The following is a 7,258-nucleotide window of genomic DNA, read 5'->3' on the forward strand; positions in this document are numbered from 1 at the left end:
TAGCGGGCCGGCTCTGCGAGCGTGCGTGCCCGGGAAAAGGGCCTCTTGGCCGGCCTGAGCGTTTAATAATAGCGGGCCGGCTCATCGAGCGTGCGTGCCCGGGAAAAGGGCCTCTTGGCCGGCCTGAGCGTTTAATAATAGCGGGCCGGCCCCGCGAGCGTGCGTGCCCGGGAAAAAGGCCTCCTTGCAGGCGTGAGAGTTTAATAATAGCGGGCCGGCTCATCGAGCGTGCGTGCCCGGGAAAAGGGCCTCCTTGCAGGCGTGAGAGTTTAATAATAGCGGGCCGGCTCGGCGAGCGTGCGTGCCCGGGAAAAGGGCCTCTTGGCCGGCGTGAGAGTTTAATAATAGCGGGCCGGCCCCGCGAGCGTGCGTGCCCGGGAAAAAGGCCTCCTTGCAGGGGTGAGAGTTTAATAATAGCGGGCCGGCCCGGCGAGCGTGCGTGCCCGGGAAAAAGGCCTCCTTGCAGGCGTGAGCGTTTAATAATAGCGGACCGGCTCTGCGAGCGTGCGTGCCCGGGAAAAGGGCCTCTTGGCCGGCCTGAGCGTTTAATAATAGCGGGCCGGCCCGGCGAGCGTGCGTGCCCGGGAAAAAGGCCTCTTGGCCGGCTTGGGGGATTGAAAAAAAATCCCCCATTCATTTTCAACGGGAGGGGTCGGCGGTACCGCTTGGTGTCCGCCAGACGGCGGTGTGGTAGGCAAATGGCGGGCCTGCACGGCGAGCGTGCGTGCCCGGGAAAAAGGCCTCCTTGCAGGCGTGAGAGTTTAATAATAGCGGGCCGGCCCGGAGAGCGTGCGTGCCCGGGAAAAAGGCCTCTTGGCCGGCGTGAGAGTTTAATAATAGCGGGCCGGCCCGGCGAGCGTGCGTGCCCGGGAAAAAGGCCTCCTTGCAGGCGTGAGCGTTTAATAATAGCGGGCCGGCTCATCGAGCGTGCGTGCCCGGGAAAAGGGCCTCTTGGCCGGCGTGAGAGTTTAATAATAGCGGGCCGGCTCATCGAGCGTGCGTGCCCGGGAAAAAGGCCTCTTGGCCGGCTTGGGGGATTGAAAAAAAAAAATCCCCCATTCATTTTCAACGGGAGGGGTCGGCGGTACCGCTTGGTGTCCGCCAGACGGCGGTGTGGTAGGCAAATGGCGGGCCTGCACGGCGAGCGTGCGTGCCCGGGAAAAAGGCCTCCTGGCCGGCGTGAGAGTTTAATAATAGCGGGCCGGCTCTGCGAGCGTGCGTCCCCGGGAAAAAGGCCTCCTTGCAGGCGTGAGAGTTTAATAATAGCGGGCCGGCTCGGCGAGCGTGCGTGCCCGGGAAAAAGGCCTCCTTGCAGGCGTAAGAGTTTAATAATAGCGGGCCGGCTCATCGAGCGTGCGTGCCCGGGAAAAAGGCCTCTTGGCCGGCGTGAGAGTTTAATAATAGCGGGCCGGCCCGGCGAGCGTGCGTGCCCGGGAAAAAGGCCTCCTTGCAGGCGTGAGTGTTTAATAATAGCGGGCCGGCTCATCGAGCGTGCGTGCCCGGGAAAAGGGCCTCTTGGCCGGCGTGAGAGTTTAATAATAGCGGGCCGGCTCATCGAGCGTGCGTGCCCGGGAAAAAGGCCTCTTGGCCGGCTTGGGGGATTGTAAAAAAAAATCCCCCATTCATTTTCAACGGGAGGGGTCGGCGGTACCGCGTGGTGTCCGCCAGACGGCGGTGTGGTAGGCAAATGGCGGGCCTGCACGGCGAGCGTGCGTGCCCGGGAAAAATGCCTCCTGGCCGGCGTGAGAGTTTAATAATAGCGGGCCGGCTCATCGAGCGTGCGTGCCCGGGAAAAAGGCCTCCTTGCAGGCGTGAGAGTTTAATAATAGCGGGCCGGCTCGGCGAGCGTGCGTGCCCGGGAAAAAGGCCTCCTTGCAGGCGTAAGAGTTTAATAATAGCGGGCCGGCTCATCGAGCGTGCGTGCCCGGGAAAAAGGCCTCTTGGCCGGCTTGGGGGATTGAAAAAAAATCCCCCATTCATTTTCAACGGGAGGGGTCGGCGGTACCGCTTGGTGTCCGCCAGACGGCGGTGTGGTAGGCAAATGGCGGGCCTGCACGGCGAGCGTGCGTGCCCGGGAAAAATGCCTCCTGGCCGGCGTGAGAGTTTAATAATAGCGGGCCGGCTCGGCGAGCGTGCGTGCCCGGGAAAAAGGCCTCTTGGCCGGCGTGAGAGTTTAATAATAGCGGGCCGGCTCGGCGAGCGTGCGTGCCCGGGAAAAGGGCCTCTTGGCCGGCGTGAGAGTTTAATAATAGCGGGCCGGCTCAGCGAGCGTGCGTGCCCGGGAAAAAGGCCTCCTTGCAGGCGTGAGAGTTTAATAATAGCGGGCCGGCTCATCGAGCGTGCGTGCCCGGGAAAAGGGCCTCTTGGCCGGCGTGAGAGTTTAATAATAGCGGGCCTGAGAGTTTAATAATAGCGGGCCGGCTCGGCGAGCGTGCGTGCCCGGGAAAAGGGCCTCTTGGCCGGCGTGAGAGTTTAATAATAGCGGGCCGGCTCATCGAGCGTGCGTGCCCGGGAAAAGGGCCTCTTGGCCGGCGTGAGAGTTTAATAATAGCGGGCCGGCCCGGCGAGCGTGCGTGCCCGGGAAAAAGGCCTCCTTGCAGGCGTGAGAGTTTAATAATAGCGGGCCGGCCCGGCGAGCGTGCGTGCCCGGGAAAAAGGCCTCCTTGCAGGCGTGAGAGTTTAATAATAGCGGGCCGGCTCCGCGAGCGTGCGTGGCCGGGAAAAAGGCCTCTTGGCCGGCGTGAGAGTTTAATAATAGCGGGCCGGCTCGGCGAGCGTGCGTGCCCGGGAAAAGGGCCTCTTGGCCGGCGTGAGAGTTTAATAATAGCGGGCCGGCTCATCGAGCGTGCGTGCCCGGGAAAAGGGCCTCTTGGCCGGCGTGAGAGTTTAATAATAGCGGGCCGGCCCGGCGAGCGTGCGTGCCCGGGAAAAAGGCCTCCTTGCAGGCGTGAGAGTTTAATAATAGCGGGCCGGCTCCGCGAGCGTGCGTGGCCGGGAAAAAGGCCTCTTGGCCGGCGTGAGAGTTTAATAATAGCGGGCCGGCTCATCGAGCGTGCGTGCCCGGGAAAAGGGCCTCTTGGCCGGCGTGAGAGTTTAATAATAGCGGGCCGGCTCATCGAGCGTGCGTGCCCGGGAAAAGGGCCTCTTGGCCGGCGTGAGAGTTTAATAATAGCGGGCCGGCCCGGCGAGCGTGCGTGCCCGGGAAAAAGGCCTCCTTGCAGGCGTGAGAGTTTAATAATAGCGGGCCGGCCCGGCGAGCGTGCGTGCCCGGGAAAAAGGCCTCCTTGCAGGCGTGAGAGTTTAATAATAGCGGGCCGGCCCGGCGAGCGTGCGTGCCCGGGAAAAAGGCCTCCTTGCAGGCGTGAGAGTTTAATAATAGCGGGCCGGCCCGGCGAGCGTGCGTGCCCGGGAAAAAGGCCTCCTTGCAGGCGTGAGAGTTTAATAATAGCGGGCCGGCTCCGCGAGCGTGCGTGCCCGGGAAAAAGGCCTCCTTGCAGGCGTGAGAGTTCAATAATAGCGGGCCGGCCCGGCGAGCGTGCGTGCCCGGGAAAAAGGCCTCCTTGCAGGCGTGAGAGTTTAATAATAGCGGGCCGGCCCGGCGAGCGTGCGTGCCCGGGAAAAAGGCCTCTTGGCCGGCGTGAGAGTTTAATAATAGCGGGCCGGCCCCGCGAGCGTGCGTGCCCGGGAAAAAGGCCTCCTTGCAGGGGTGAGAGTTTAATAATAGCGGGCCGGCCCGGCGAGCGTGCGTGCCCGGGAAAAAGGCCTCTTGGCCGGCGTGGGAGATTGAAAAAATTCCCCCATTCATTTTCAATGGCGGGGGTACCAGGGGTAGAGCTGGGGGTACCAGGGGTAAAGAGCGGGCCGGCCCGGCGTGCGAGTTTGGCCGGAAAAGAGGCCTCTTGGTCGGATTGGGAGATTGAAAAAATTCCCCCATTCATTTTCAATGGCGGGGGTACCAGGGGTAGAGCTGGGGGTACCAGGGGTAAAGAGCGGGCCGGCCCGGCGTGCGAGTTTGGCCGGAAAAGAGGCCTCTTGGTCGGATTGGGAGATTGAAAAAATTCCCCCATTCATTTTCAATGGCGGGGGTACCAGGGGTAGAGCTGGGGGTACCAGGGGTAAAGAGCGGGCCGGCCCGGCGTGCGAGTGTGGCCGGGAAAGAGCCCTCCTGGCCGGCCTGGGAGATTGAAAAAAATTCCCCCATTCATTTTCAATGGCGGGGGTACCAGGGGTAAAGAGCGGGCCGGCCCAGCGTGCGAGTTTGGCCGGGAAAGGGGCCTCCTGGCCGGCCTGGGGGATTAAAAAAATTCCCCCATTCATTTTCAATGGCGGGGGTACCAGGGGTAGCAGTACCGATTTTGGTCGTTAGGGGCGCTGTAGTAGGTAAACCAGATATGCGGAGTTAGGGGGTCAAGAAGGCGAAAGGCTTAGAAAGTGACCGTTCACCAAAATACTTTCCGAAACGTATATAGGGGGGCATGTGTCGGACGAGTCACCATGCTTTCTCGATGCTGGAGGTACCAGGGGCACAAAGTTGGCCGGGAAAGATGCCTCTTAGGCGGATTGAAAGCATGAGAAAATGCCCCCCATTCATTTTCAATGGCGGAGAGCGGGCCGGCCCCGCAGCCGAGTGTGGCCGGCGGAGAGGCGTCTCGGTCGGATGAATGAAGCGTGGAGCCGGCCTCTGACGGCGGAGCTCCGCACTTTCGAATATTTTCTATCTCCCCCTCCGGGCGGTCGACGGCAGTTGGGAAGGCCGCCCGAGAGGCGCCCGGGGCGGATACCTCGGGCGAAAAGCCGGCCTCTGACGGCGGAGCTCCGCACTTTCGAATATTTTCTATCTCCCCCTCCGGGCGGTCGACGGCAGTTGGGAAGGCCGCCCGAGAGGCGCCCGGGGCGGATACCTCGGGCGAAAAGCCGGCCTCTGACGGCGGAGCTCCGCACTTTCGAATATTTTCTATTTCCCCCTCCGGGCGGTCGACGGCAGTTGGGAAGGCCGCCCGAGAGGCGCCCGGGGCGGATACCTCGGGCGAAAAGCCGGCCTCTGACGGCGGAGCTCCGCACTTTCGAATATTTTCTATCTCCCCCTCCGGGCGGCCGACGGCAGTTGGGAAGGCCGCCCGAGAGGCGCCCGGGGCGGATACCTCGGGCGAAAAGCCGGCCTCTGACGGCGGAGCTCCGCACTTTCGAATATTTTCTATTTCCCCCTCCGGGCGGCCGACGGCAGTTGGGAAGGCCGCCCGAGAGGCGCCCGGGGCGGATACCTCGGGCGAAAAGCCGGCCTCTGACGGCGGAGCTCCGCACTTTCGAATATTTTCTATTTCCCCCTCCGGGCGGCCGACGGCAGTTGGGAAGGCCGCCCGAGAGGCGCCCGGGGCGGATACCTCGGGCGAAAAGCCGGCCTCTGACGGCGGAGCTCCGCACTTTCGAATATTTTCTATTTCCCCCTCCGGGCGGCCGACGGCAGTTGGGAAGGCCGCCCGAGAGGCGCCCGGGGCGGATACCTCGGGCGAAAAGCCGGCCTCTGACGGCGGAGCTCCGCACTTTCGAATATTTTCTATTTCCCCCTCCGGGCGGCCGACGGCAGTTGGGAAGGCCGCCCGAGAGGCGCCCGGGGCGGATACCTCGGGCGAAAACCCGGCCTCTGACGGCGGAGCTCCGCACTTTCGAATATTTTCTATTTCCCCCTCCGGGCGGCCGACGGCAGTTGGGAAGGCCGCCCGAGAGGCGCCCCGGGGCGGATACCTCGGGCGAAAAGCCGGCCTCTGACGGCGGAGCTCCGCACTTTCGAATATTTTCTATTTCCCCCTCCGGGCGGCCGACGGCAGTTGGGAAGGTCGCCCGAGAGGCGCCCCGGGGCGGATACCCCGGGCGAAAAGCCGGCCTCTGACGGCGGAGCTCCGCACTTTCGAATATTTTCTATTTCCCCCTCCGGGCGGCTGACGGCAGGTGGGAAGGCCGCCCATTCATTTTCAATGGCGGAGGTACCAGGGGTGCCGCTGAGGGTACCAGGGGTGCCGCTGAGGGTACCAGGGGTGCAGCTGAGGGTACCAGGGGTGCCGCTGAGGGTACCAGGGGTGCCGCTGAGGGTACCAGGGGTACGGCTGAGGGTACCAGGGGTGCCGCTGAGGGTACCAGGGGTGCCGCTGAGGGTACCAGGGGTGCCGCTGAGGGTACCAGGGGTTCGGCTGAGGGTACCAGGGGTACGGCTGAGGGTACCAGGGGTGCCGCTGAGGGTACCAGGGGTGCCGCTGAGGGTACCAGGGGTGCGGCTGAGGGTACCAGGGGTAAGGCTGAGGGTACCAGGGGTGCCGCTGAGGGTACCAGGGGTGCGGCTGAGGGTACCAGGGGTAAGGCTGAGGGTACCAGGGGTAAGGCTGAGGGTACCAGGGGTAAGGCTGAGGGTACCAGGGGTACGGCTGGAGGTACCAGGGGTAAGGCTGGAGGTACCAGGGGTAAGGCTGGAGGTACCAGGGGTAAGGCTGGAGGTACCAGGGGTTAGGCTGGAGGTACCAGGGGTAAGGCTGGGGGTACCAGGGGTAAGGCTGAGGGTACCAGGGGCGAAGCTGGCTGGGGGTACCAGGGGTTGGGCTGAGGGTACCAGGGGTTGGGCTGAGGGTACCAGGGGTAAGGCTGAGGGTACCAGGGGCGAAGCTGGCTGGGGGTACCAGGGGTGTTGCTGAGGGTACCAGGGGTGCCGCTGAGGGTACCAGGGGTTAGGCTGGGGGTACCAGGGGTTGAGCTGAGGGTACCAGGGGTAAGGCTGAGGGTACCAGGGGTGTTGCTGGGGGTACCAGGGGTCGCCATTCATTTTCAATGGGGGAGGTACCAGGGGTAGGGCTGGGGGTACCAGGGGTAAAGAGCGGACCGGCTCGCCGGCCGAGCGTGGCCGAAAAAGAGGCCTCCTGGCCGGATTGAGAAATTAAAAAAATTCCCCCATTCATTTTCAATGGCGGGGGTACCAGGGGTATGCAGTACCGATTTTGGTCGTTAGGGGCGCTGTAGTAGGTAAACCAGATATGGGGAGTTAGGGGGTCAAGAAGGCTAAAAGGCTTAGAAAGTGAGCGTTCACCAAAATACTTTCCGAAACGTATATAGGTGAGCATGTTTTGAATGGGTGACCTCCAGGGCGACACAGGGGAGGCCCCTAAGAGTATAATCAGACCATCGTGAGGGTGTTTCCAGCCACCCAAAAGCACTGGAACGGCCTCTGACGGCGGAGCTCCGCACTATCGAATATTTTCTATTTCCCCCTCCAGGC

This window comes from Hippocampus guttulatus, unplaced genomic scaffold (assembly GCF_054856545.1).
Source record: "Hippocampus guttulatus isolate MCC_2025c unplaced genomic scaffold, RoL_Hgut_1.0 HiC_scaffold_31, whole genome shotgun sequence".
In the NCBI taxonomy this organism is placed as follows: domain Eukaryota; kingdom Metazoa; phylum Chordata; class Actinopteri; order Syngnathiformes; family Syngnathidae; genus Hippocampus; species Hippocampus guttulatus.